General features: G+C 37.5%; 1 long non-coding RNA gene across 2 annotated transcripts in view; it reads right to left on the bottom strand.

Moving 5' to 3' along the window:
• Nucleotides 1–13645, bottom strand: part of LOC116847515 — a 38460-nt gene extending 24815 nt beyond the window's left edge. For both annotated transcript variants that reach the window (XR_004378777.1, XR_004378778.1), the window contains exon 1: nt 13372–13645. This is a non-coding gene — a long non-coding RNA (uncharacterized LOC116847515). The remainder of the gene's footprint in view (nt 1–13371) is intronic.
• Nucleotides 13646–13651: the final 6 nt, after the last annotated feature.

Below are 13651 nucleotides of genomic sequence, written 5' to 3'. Positions count from 1 at the left end.
TATATATATTTTGAGAATCCTAAGCGTAAAAGATCATGGGTAACTCCAGGCGAACCATCGACATCAACTGCAAGGCCAAATCGCTATGGACGGAAGACAATGCTCTGTGTTTGGTGGGATCAAAAAGGTGTGATCTATTATGAGCTGCTAAAACCTGGCCAACCGTTAATACTGAACGCTACCGACAACAAATGATCGATTTGAATCAAGCTTTGCGTGAAAAACGACCATAATATAAAAAAAAGGCAACACAAAGTGATTTTGCTTCATGATAATGCACCATCACACACAGCAAAACTGGTCAAGGAAACTATTGAGGCGTTTAGTTGGGAAATACTTTCGCATGTGGCTTACTCACTAGACTTGGCTCCGTCCGATTACTATTTATTTGCATCGTTGGGACACGCACTTGCTAAGCAGCGCTTCACTTCTTACGAAAATGTACGAAAATGGCTCGATGACTGGTTTGCCTCAAAAGAGCAACAGTTTTTTTGGCGTGGCACCCACAAATGATGAGACAGGTGGGAAAAATGTATAGCTAGCGATGGGCAATACTTCGAATAAAATATTTTTTATCATTTTCATACAATAAACGTGTATTTTCTATATAAAAATTCCGGTTTCATATTTACCTGGTAATCGCTGCAAGATAAGACCGCCGACGAATCAAGGAGACGCCGTCGGCGCGACGCTTTTCTTGCAAGTGCGATTAACAGCTTTTCTGCGTGTGGCGCGATTCGCGCCGAAATACTTCCGCCCGAGACTGTACGCGGTTTCGGGCAAATTCCAGCCGACGTATGATGTGGAAAAAAAGTGTAACGCGGACGCATACGCGTCGCGAGTCGCGCTGTCGATGTCGTCGTAAGAGGATTAGCAAATCGGTCCACTTGTGAATTTCGACGAAAGTCCGATACGCGTCTATCGAGCGCGCGGCATCGGCGAACAATACCTGCCTGCGATATTCTCGATATTTTTGCAGCTGCTCCTTGCGGGCAAGGTAAACACCGGCTACGGTTCTTAAGAGTACTTAGATCTCGCTTCTCGCGCAAGTTCGCGCGCGCACGTCCCTACGTATCCGCGGAACGCTTTCGAGCCAATGTAGATCCTGTTTAACTTTCTTAAGTCTGAAATTATTGTGGAGGATTTTGCAACTATCTACGGCCGGGGAATTTCTCCGGTTTCGAAACTCCTTCGAATATTTTTTAACTTTTACACCGTAGATAGGGAAGACTCTCCGGCGTGCAATCTCGAAAGAAAGAGAAAGAAAGAAAGGAGGAAAGGGGAAAGAAAGGAAGACCTAAGGGAACACCTAAATCGCAGTTGTTGTCACGTTAAATCTAATAAATAGATCGCGATACAGACAAATAAGCGTGTTACGAGAAAGGGGCGCAAAAAAAATTCAAAGCAATATTTAAACTTTTCATCGTACGCGCGCGCGACAGAATAAACGACGGAAAAAAGCTCGGTTCCTGGTTTCATCGAGAAAAATGCCAAGTGAATTCGCGCCGCCGCTGGAAATGGCGATTTCGCGAGGATTTGCGCTTGGTGTGTACGAAAGCGCGCTGAACCCCGCGTCGTAATTCTAAACATATTTACATTAGCTTAACGGTGTTGTCGCCATGACCGGGGGTAGTTTATAAAGTTATACGACGACGGATGATTAAATGACGAGCTTAGAATTTCGCGGCTATGCGGCTACAAAAATCCCCCGTTTAGCATTCACGACGCGCCCGCGACGACGACAACAACGACGACGACAATGTAATATACCAACATTTGAGAGTCGACAATCCGTAATAGAAAAAAGATGCGCCATTGAATAACAATAAAATGTTAAAATAAGAATCTAATTAGAATAATAAAAGTTAAATTACAAATGTTAAATGCCAATAAAATCTTTTTAAAACTCCTGGCCCCTTGCATTGTTTATCTCTTTTTATAACGTCACACTGAGAGAAAAATATAGTTGCCTTTGGCGTCAATTATACGCTTTTGTGATTTTAACCACAAAAATAATTAGAATAACCATTGTTTTAGTAAGTGTTATTAGAAAGATGGTTCTTCTAATTACTTTTGTGGTTAAAATCACAAAATAGTATAGTTGACGCCGAAAGCAACTATATTTTTCTCTCAGTGTAGAAGTGAGAAAATGCATGCTAAAAGTTTTTGCGAAATACGTTGAAATAAAAAGATATATCTATAAAGTGACACTTGCAATTGATTAGATAAATCTGTGAAATATTCCGTGCATTCCTCTTTTGCTTTAATAATCAATAATTAACGTAACGTAATCGTAAATTAACGTGACATACTTCATCTTCTTAACTTATTTCTTCGCATTCAGATTAATTTACAATAAATTATTGTAATTTGATTGTTAGAGCAAAAAGGGAGTGTACGAAATATCTTATAAATTTGTTTACTCGATTACAAGCGTTACTTTATATATATTTTTATTTCAACATATTTTGCAAGAATTTTTAGCATTTTCTCGCTTCAAACGTCATTAAAAAGAAATAGACAATGCGAAGAGCCGGGAACCTTAAGATACTTAAGGTGAGTACAATATTAGATGCCAATAAATTTTTTTTAAATAATATATAAGTGAGTACAAAGCGAATGAGAAAATGTTCTTCAGCCGTATTAAAACAGAAATGGTGTTTATAATAAGAATTAGTCAATGTATAAAATAAAGTTATGCACTAAAACGATAAATTACATGGCTTTATCATAATCACTTCTGGAAAGGATATTAAATTACAGATGTTACAGATCAATAAAATCTTTTAATAATGTACATGTGAGTACAAAGCGAATGAAAAAAGTTCTTTCGCCGTATTAAGGCTTCTGATCAATCATCGCGCTTATATTAATAACGTCAGAAAGGTAAATCGTGTCCAAAATTCTTGCGAACTATGGCTAAATAGAAAGATATATTATTAAAATGACACTTGCAATCTGTTTCATACTTGCGAAGTGCTTCAAAGATTCTTCTTTTGCCGAAATAACTATTACGTAAAATAAATGTGACAAATTGTCTCGTTTTGAAAAAATATTAGCTGTGTGACTTCGTGCGAAATATGGCTCAGTAACTACTTATACGCATTAAATATTAATATATAAGGAACAATTCTAATCTCTTGATAAGCTAATTAACAGTTAAATCATAAGTCTTTGTCTAATTTGAATGAGAAACAAAGACATATGGCTTAACTGTCAATTAGTTTACCAAAAGATTGAAAAAATTGGCCTTAAACACAGTATCCAGAGTATTTCTACACTTAATTGTATCACATTGTGTGTGATATGTACACACTATATTCATAATAATTCTGTAGTTTGCAGAAAACAATTGGTCGTCTGTTTACATTATTAGATTTGTCCGTTTTTAGTGAATTTTTGCACTATTGTAATAAGTTAGACAATTATACAGAAAGAGACAATTATACTTTCTTCTATTTTCTCCCCTCTCTCTCTCTCTCTCTCTCTCTCTCTCTCTCTCTCTTTCTCTCTCTTTCTTTCTTATTATACAATAGTCTGCACGAGTGCAGAAGTTTCCTTTGGAAACGAACAGATCTATTTTCTCGCCTAATAGTTCATTTTGCCGTTTACAGTCAAGTTGCCATCGTCAACGTGGAATTCTCGACCGACTGATCAGGAGTCTTAAAACAATTAAATAGAAATAATGTTCATAATAAGAGTTGGTCCATGTATAAATATAAAGTTGTGCACTAAAACGATAAATCACATGGCTTTATCACAATCACTGATTCTTGAAGAGATAGTTCGGAGAGATAGTTGGTGAATCAGATGCATAATTTCTTAAGCGAATGTCAAAGTGAATGGCGAATTCCAAAAATGTTGATAACGTTGAGGTGATTGTCACTAACGCAATCATATTATCTTTTCTGTCTTCCTTGTACATATATAGATCTTATAAAAACGTGTACTGCTTTGTCTTACCATATGCTAGCAGAAAACATAACCGCGCACATCTACAAACCTCTCGTATACTTTTGAGCTTCTACATTTAGTTGTAAAGATACAGAAATGTTCCTTGAAATTTGGTTAGCGAAGCAAACAGACGTGCAGTACATACAAGTTCTCTGCAGAACTTTAGCATCAAGTAAATATTTGCGCCAATCGACAGCTCGAGAGAGTAATTCGTAATTCGCGACAGCTATTAGCTCGATTTGTCCTTTAAAAAGACGTCAAGGAAAAAAGGAGGAAGGGGAGAAGAAACAAAAGCGAACGAGGGCGGCAGCTGGGTGCGATCGGCAAAGACGCGTTTCCGCGCGTTTGTAGGCACCCGGGATTTGAAAACGTCCTGACATTCAGAGAAAACGCGTAGTCTCGCGGAACGAATGAAAAGTCGCGAGAGCGGATGATCGGGGGAAGTCTTTCCGTGACCGCCGTTTTGTCGCGCATTATTGCCGAGAATGCGCGAACGTGTAAGTGTTAACGTAACCGTCCGAGCGGCTCCACGTGTGCCGGAGCATCTTATTCCAGCTCGTCGACGCAACACACAGACACACACACATATATACAGGGTGTTCACGACCACCCGTCCACTCCTTTTATTTTGAAAGAGTGACGCTAGGAAATTTGGAAAATATGTTCTTTATAAAAGCTCGTCTGAATTTTCTGATGGTGGTATTTCCATGTTTAGAAATACTGGAAATTGGAGGCAACTTTAAATGGCAACATAGGGCAACATGGATATCGTTGAATAGAACGTATAAAAAGAAACAACTTTTGTTTGAAACAAAATCTGATATTATTTATCGTTAACGAAAAATAAACAAAAAAACGCTTGCAATTTTTATGACGCTCAATCTTCTTATTCGTGGTATGGGTTGTGTGTGCTAAATATAAACACGAATCAAACAACGCCCAACAACAAAAAAAAACGTGCAACAGCGGATTGTAGAAACCTGCCATTCTTTAAATTCTGTAGAAGTTCGAAAACTGTCAACAGTGTGAGACGCAGGATGGAAAGATATTTTTATAAAGGTGGCAGACGCTTTGAACATCTTTAATTATTTAGAGTTTTTCTAGCGTTAGTTTTTTGCAATAATTAACGTATTTCAATAATTACGAGTTTTGTTTAGCACGCAATCCATAAGATTGAGCATCATAACTGCAAGCGTTTTTTGTTTATTTCACGTTAACGATAAATAATATCAGATTTTGTTCCAAGTAAAAGTTGTTTCTTTTTACATGCTCTATCCAGCAATACCCATGTTGCCTTATATTGCCATTTAAAATTTTAAAGTTGCTTCCAATTTCCGATATTTCCGGAAATTGCCCAAACATGGAAATACTACCATCAAAAATTTCAGACAAGCTTTTATAAGAAACATATTTTCCAAATTTCCTAGTGTCACCTTTCTTCAAAATGAAAAAAATGATCGAGTGGTCGTGAACACGCTGTATATACAGGGTGTGCCAGATCATCTTCACAATCTCTCGTGAGGACGTAGAGCGGATTGAGATGAACACAAAAGTCCTATACCATTTTGCGATATTCGTAATAATAGTCAAGATATTAATTAAAAAAGATTGGTGAATGATCATGCGCGATATGGTAGATGAGCTGCAATGGCGCCGTCTGCCGTTGTATACTTGTACATTAAGTCAAACTGAACGAAAAAGTCCTCTACCATTTTGCAAATGACAACATAGACTTTCAGATATTAATCAAAGAAAATTGTTACAGGATTGTGTACATTGAATGCACAAATTTTCTTTAATTAATATCTGATAATCTGTGTGATCATTTGTAAAATGGTAGAGGACTTTTTTGTTCAGTTTGACCTAATATGTAAGTATACAACGGCAGACGGCGCCACTGCAGCTCATCTACCATATCGCGCGTGATCATTCACCAATCTTTTTTAATTAATATCTTGAGATTTATTGCGAATATCGCAAAATGGTATTGCACTTTGTGTTCATCTCAATCCGCTTTACGTCCTCGCGAAAGATTGTGAAGGTGATCTGGGACACCTTGTATACATATATCCACATACAGGGTGTTAGTTAAGTATGTTGCCATACTCAACAGAGCGATTCTTTGGTTTATTTCAAGTAAAAAAGTTCATATAAACATGTCCTAAACGGCTTAGTTTCCGAAATACAAGTGAATGTTCGCAAATGTTTGACGAAACGGTAAATTGCGTTGGAGATATCTTTCTGCATAAATATGCCTTGCTTCACGTAAGTTACGATCGAAAACAAAGTGACAAAGTCAAAGTCATAAAATCAAAAATAGACTTCAGTTCTGATGTTGCTGCGGGTCGGTTAGCTTGTGCATACGTTTTCGGGCCAAATTGTTTCAGTCCATCAAAATCGGTTTCATCATGCCTAAGTTTACAAATTTTGAAATGGCAGATATGCACTTTGCCTACGGTAACTCACGTGAGGCAAGGCGTATTTATGCAGAAAGATATCCCCAACGCAATTTACCATGTTGTAAAACATTTGCGAATATTCACCGCTATCTTTGAGAAAAGGATTCTTTTGAAAAGGAACACTGTTGATCTTGGAAAGCCTATGACAGTTAGAACACCAGTACTAGAGAAAGCTATTCTAAACAAAACAGATTATTACTACACTTTTAAATTTATTATATTTTGGAAACTAAGCCGTTTAGGATATATGTTTAAATGAACTGTTTTACTTTAAATAAACCAAAGAATCGCTCTGTTGTAAAGTAAGTTGTATGTAAGTTGTAAGTATGGCAACATACTTAACTAACACCCTATATATGCGCGAATGCACGATCGCACGTACGTGCAAAGCTTAGATATCTCTGGACCTTAGAATCAAATGACTCCATAGAACATACTCCATATATGGGATATGTCGGTAAAAGTGCTTCTCGTTCGCTACCGTACTCCCGAAAATACCCTTTTCCACGATAGACGTCCGTTGATCGTCGACCTTTTGTTCTCTCTACTCTCTCCCTCTCTCTCTTTCTCCCCCCATTGGCCCTCAATAGACGATCGCTGCGAGCGATGACTCGAAAGTCGAACTTAGCTGGTGCAACGCGGAGCTAAAGCAGATTTACGCACGTTCGAACAACCCTAAGCCCGTCGATACACGGTGATTCTTATTAAAATTCCTTGTCCCTCGCCGTCCTCCGCGGCAATGTACCCTCCCCCTGTAATAACTTTCCGTCCAATCCTCTTTTCGGCTTTGTCCTTCGCCGCTTCTTTGTCCAATTTTAATTAAAAAATGTATACACTACCACTCCCCCCGCGCGCACGCACTCGAGGTGCCCTTTTTGATTGCCAGCCCCGTCAGGACATCCCTCACGATTCTAAACTTGCATCATCCACCGTCCGAGCGTTCCCCATAACCAATTACAACGAATAATTGCGCAATCAACGGATTATCTCGGATATCGCTCGACAACATATTTTGTTTGCTCGCTGCATGCCACAGTTACGTCGCCCCCTCCCTGCCGCCACCGCCGCCGCCGCCGCTGCTGGGCGAGATAATATCGAACGAGCTTTGTCACTCACTTCGCGGAAATTCCGTGTCTGTTATTTTCCGCGCGACCTATCTTTCCCTTCTTTTATCTCTTTCTTCTTTCTTTTTTTCTTCTTTTTTCGCTGAACTCGATATCGGAAATGAAATTATCTTCTCGGCGACGGCCGTGACGCGACGACGTCGTCGTCGTCGTCGGCGGCAGCGGCGGCGGTTGCTTACATAAACTGCAGGCCGCGCCGGCATGCATCACACGAGCCCGGCGAATGCTCGCGCGGCGTCGGGAAAGTTGGAGTTTCGCCATTTAATATACTCCCCCGCGATAAATTTCGTCGTCTGGCAAAAAGTTCGGCGAATTCTAGTGTGTGTGTGTGTGTGTGTGTGTGTATGTACACACGCACACACACACATGTATAGCCTCGTGCATTAAGTAACGCGAGTTTCGGTAGGAAGAAGGCGCGGCAGTGATAAGCGGCCGAAGACGCTTATCCGCGCGAGTTCCAACGGATGGACAACACGTGATTCTCTATGCGCATTTGTTCCACTCTCGTCGGTTGTCCACTGAGAATTTACCCAGTTGAGCGCCTAATCGCGAACAATCGCGGACAAAGACTCTTATTAATAGCTCATACGTCCGACGTTGGTCTACCGGTGTGCCGCGGTATATAACCGATGTATCTCTGGGGTCCTCATTAACCCCTCTTCCGCGCGACTGGTCCCAGGATGATAACAGGCGGGCCTGCGGCGGAACGGTCTTGCTCGCGGGGCCTCTAGCAAAATTGCGTAACTGTTGCGAACTATCGCGGAGGGTAACACACGCGATAGGGATCGGTACTATGCATCGTGTCGCGAGTGTCACGGCTGAATAAATCGGCGGCTTTTGATAGTGGCCACGAGAGTCCGTAACATTCAGCTGCCGAGATAGCCGATGATATATATACGGTGACTCGTATTAATATTTGGGGGACATTTGGGTAGTTGCACATTTGAGATGTATATAATTACTCTGTACACTAAACTTCGATAAAGCCTTAATATTTGTCAAGGGAATGCTGAAAACTTTACCGACAGAGCACTGACATTTTTCTGCAAAGTTTACCTCGTATTGGTTACAGAATTACAAATGCTTTTACGCAATGAAAATACGTGCAAAAATAAATAGGATTATTGCTCGATATGTGACGAAAATAAATACAAAATTTTGAATAGAATCTCAAGCTGTTAGTTAATGTAATATTTGCCTAATCCAAAAGTTCCGCAGCTTGTACATACCGAAAGTGTGGATGCTCCAAACAGAACAATTTTTAAGAACATTGCTCCATCTTCGCATCTGCATTTGGAAGCTTAAGAATATCGAAAAGTTTGCAGAAAGATTTTTTTTTTTAAATAGGAAAAGGGCAATTCGAGTTCAAACACAGGACTAATAATGCTATATACTATATGAGTAAAAAACCTTCCTTGTGTTAGGAAATCGTGTAATATTTATTGAACATGAATAATCAATATAAGACAATCATACGTTTCGGCTCAACCATGAACCCTCTTCAGTGATAATAAAAAACTCAAGGTTTACGACACGAACGCATTACAATTAATTAAAGATCTGCGTAACTTGACATGAATGTTAATCGCAGACGTCAGGCGTGGCGATGTTATCGTTGACAGGATCGGTTTACTTTTAGCTGAACTCAACAAAGTTATGACGGCTATTTCTCAATATTAATTAACTACTTAATATTATTTCGGTAACGGTCTTGTCAGCTTTAATATTACGATTAACATTCATGTCAAGTTACGCAGGTCTTTAACTAATTGTAATGCGTTCGTGTCGTAAACCTTGAGTTTTTTATTATCACTGAAGAGGGTTCATGGTTGAGCCGAAACGTATGATTGTCTTATATTGATTATTCATGTTCAATAAATATTACACGATTTCCTAACACAAGGAAGGTTTTTTACCCATATGGTATGTAGCACTATTAGTCCTGTGCTTGAACTCGAATTGCCCTTTTCCTATTTTTTGATTGATATCTTCGTTTGCGCGTTCTTATTTCTTTCTCTAAAGATTTTCTTTTGGCATCCCCTTTAGTCATTGACACTCTAGAAAACCTGGTTTTTCATGCGACCCTCATTGCAGTTAAGCTTTTTGGCTGTATATGGTTAGCTTTTCCATTGAATATGGTAAAACAAAGTAACACACATTCATATAAGTTCTGTATATACAATAAATACGAAAAGAATAGCGTGATTATGTTAGTGACGATCGTCTCTGCATTATCGACATTGTTCGAGTTCGTCGTCGACTCTAGCATCCCCTTAAAGTCCATTAATGCTGCAATTCTAAACAGAATCGTAAGTCTCGTAACTTGTTCTCGTAAAATACGTAAGAACTTATGAATAGATTTACAATTCTATACAATATTATATTGTAATATTCTATACAATATTACTCGTAAATATCTACGATTTAATCTAATTTACGATATTTACAAGTGATTGTACGACATATAATATTGTATACAATTGTAAATCTACTCATAAATTTTTACAGTAAGATTTGCAGTATAATTCTCCGCGCACAATCATATTTTTTGGCACATTTGGCTCTGTCAGATCCGGACAACTATGAACTACCATAACATGGTTAAAATTATAACATAGTCAAAATGTGTCCAAAAATTAATATTTTTAGACACATTTCTTCCCAGAGATAGAAAAGCTTATAATCTATAAGATAGCAGCTCAATAAAGTCAAACTGCAAACAGATTTGCGCTACTTTGAAGTTTTCCCGGACTCTTTACGAAAGTTGGTGAGCGCCCTTACAAAAAAGAATAACTGGCAATGATAAATTGGCTAGTGATAAATTATTGGTGCTCAGCAGTTTTATTACTCGTACGAGTAATAAAACTATTGAGGTGCAATAATTAATCACTAGCCATTTTATCATCGCTAATAATACTTTTTTGTAAGAGAGTCTGAATATTCGTTCGGATCTCATTGATCTCACGAAGGGGAGTTTTTCTAATCGTTCATATCCTGTTTAGGAGTAAATCACACAATTCTTGGCATCCCCTTTAGTCATTGACACTCTACCTGGTTTTTCGTACGACCCTCATTGAAATTAAGCTTTTTGTCTGTATTAAATTATTCCAAAGAAATCTTTACGACTAAAAGTGCAAACAAATGCCGCTAGTCACGAGAAAAACCATGTTTTTTAGAGTTGAAATGAGTAAGAGGAATAACAATCATTGTAAGAATTAACCTATATATGTACATTATGTCTTGGTAATGTAACTAATTTGTCATTTTATCATCCTTGCTAAAAATCTATGCAGCTTTCCTAGACACTCAACCAGTTACTGTCTAGTGTTACTACATTCTGATTGGTTGTATCAAAAGTATGTAGGAAATGAACAAAAACTTGATAGGATTTTGTCTATTTCAATTTTAGGGTAAAACTACCCATTTCATGAGCAGTTAATTTGCTTATTAATCGATTAGATAATTTCGTTGTTTATTTATTATTCAGTTTTCGTTTAATAAATGGTTTAGATTTTGACTATTTTTTGCACTGTAACTGCAAGAAGAGCGTTACATCTTGATCGGTATCTCAACGGTTTTACTAGTCAATTACGAGATAAAAGTTAATATAATTGTCCAGTAATTATTAAAAAACTACATGAAATTTCAACCAGGAATTTTGAGCAGCTTATTATTTTGAGCAGAATTAAGCAGAATTTGAGAGGAAAAAAGACGTGTTTATCGTTATCGTTACTTGAAAAGTAACGAATTCTTACAATTCCCGTTATTATACACATAACAGATGTCTAAGACATTTTATGTCCCACTTTTGAAGGTCGTATTGTATAAGTATGTCTTATATGTACAAAGCGACTTAAAAAGTAGCAAATCCTTACAATTTCCGTTATTATTCACACAACACAACGTCTAAAATCGGAACATAAGACGTCTGAAAGACGTCTCTCAGATGTTGGAACATAAGACGTCTTTAAGACATCTTTAATATATCTTTAAGACGTCTTATGTCCCGATTTTAGATGTTGTGTTGCGTGGATATGTTCTATATATACAAAGCGACGATAAAAATAACGATTATATCCATTGCCAATCAAAAACTGTAATTGCATTACCTTTATTGTTTACTAGTAAAAGAAATGAAAAGAAGTAACTTGTAACAATAATGACATTACAAATCATTATTATTTATTTACCAATGCTGATTTTGACAGATTGTATCGAATCATATTGTATGATAATAACGTAAATGGATGTTAGAAAAGACTTTGCTGCAAGTTTATTTATTCTCTTATTTATCAGCTGAATTGAAAAATTCTTTTTTCATTATTTTTTCCCTCTTCCTTTCTCTCTGTTTCTTTGTGTGAGTTGAAAGCATTGCCTTTATATGCGAAGCGTTGCCGTTGTACGCGAAATACGCTTGTCATGTATTTGACGCTATTGATTATCCGTCGCGGATCACTACATCGGGTATAAGTTATCATGGCCGTTATGGCGTATATTTCCGTTGGATGCACCGCGCTAACTCACTTTTTCACCGCGATACGCGCACATAATACGCGTTCACTTCGCACCTCTACGCTTTTCGCGATATTTTTTTTTACAGCCTGACATTGATATTTACTGTCGGACGCGTCATTTATTTATGATTATTGTTCCATAACCTCGCCGGTCCGTCGCGTTCGAAAAAATGAATTGCCGTAGTTTAAACATCAGTGGATTTTTATCGTCACGTGAGGAAGAACACAGGAGGTAAACTCGCTGGAATAATTTACACAACGCGTGATTACGATCTCTGCGCGAAAATCGCGATGACACGTCCTATAAATTCCAGCGTAACGATAACGTAAACTGGAACGGTTCATAAATGTTAAATTATAATCTATTCTTGCAACTATAACAAACGAGAGAAATTATATTCTCTGCAATGCAATTCATTTAATTTCTAATATTCGTTTAATTCAATCTAATATTCATTTAATTTCTAAGATTCGTTCGAATTAAAACCGAAGTTGCATATTTAATTGGAAAATTTCTTTACGACAAAAAATCTTTATTTATGATTAAATATTTAACTCAAGAGAACGGTACTGTTGATTATTCAATATATCCTACAACTAATTAATGGTATAAAGAAATGGCCATTCTCTAATTGAAACCATCGTGTGCTTGTGTATTAGATCAAACGGAACAAAAATTTCTCTGCTATTTTCCTAACTTTTTTCCTCTATCTTCTTTCTAATAACTTTGTAGATTTTTAATTATTAATTAAAGAAAATTGAGGGATGATCACTCGCAATAATATGTTAATGTTCTCTAATTAATAATTTAAAATCTACAAGGTTATTAGAAAGAAGATAGAGGACTTTTTTGTTCAGTTTGACCTAATAGACAAGCACACGACGGCAGATGTCGCCACTGTAGTTCATTCATATTTCGCGTGATCACTCACAAATCTTTTTTAATTAATATTAATATAATATATATATATTAATATTGCAAATATCGCAAAACGGTACAGGACTTTTGTATTCACCTTAATTCATACTATGCTTTCATGAAAGCTTCGGAGGTTATTCTGGAATATCCTATATATTTAGACCTTTTTCTTTACTCAATTCGAGAATTTTTGTACGGAGACTTCTATGTAATCTATAATTCTTTTTGAGCGCCCACGCGATCCCAGTATTATAGAAGTTTTAATTGTGGTTTGAAGGAAAGCAGAAGAATAAAATCTTCATTTCCAGATATCCACTTGGTAACGTTCCTCAACTGACACTTTAGCAATCTTAAATCAGAATTGAGCAAGGATTTTTCTGATTCTTGAAGCATGTACTCACGCATAATGCAACGACTTGTCGTGATCCTTTATTCTTACGTACGTCACCGTTTTTTCCCTTTCAGCTGACTCACTGAGTCTTCTCGAGACTCTCCTTTATTTATGACTATTATCGCACTAGTCTGATCTAGATCCACTCCTGCGAAAATGATGACCCCGTGAATATCAATGCGGATCGCACGTACATCGTACGTTTTCATCATCGTGATCGTTATAATGCAGCGAACTATGTACCGAGTGCTCTCTCTCTCTCTCTCTCTCTCTCTCTCTCTCTCTCTCTC

The sequence above is a fragment of the Odontomachus brunneus genome, unplaced genomic scaffold (assembly GCF_010583005.1).
Source record: "Odontomachus brunneus isolate Ranch 3 - 2012 unplaced genomic scaffold, Obru_v1 Obru_scaffold_079, whole genome shotgun sequence".
Taxonomy (NCBI): domain Eukaryota; kingdom Metazoa; phylum Arthropoda; class Insecta; order Hymenoptera; family Formicidae; genus Odontomachus; species Odontomachus brunneus.
Note: the sequence above shows the minus strand (reverse complement) of the source record. Positions and strands in the feature narration are given on the sequence as shown.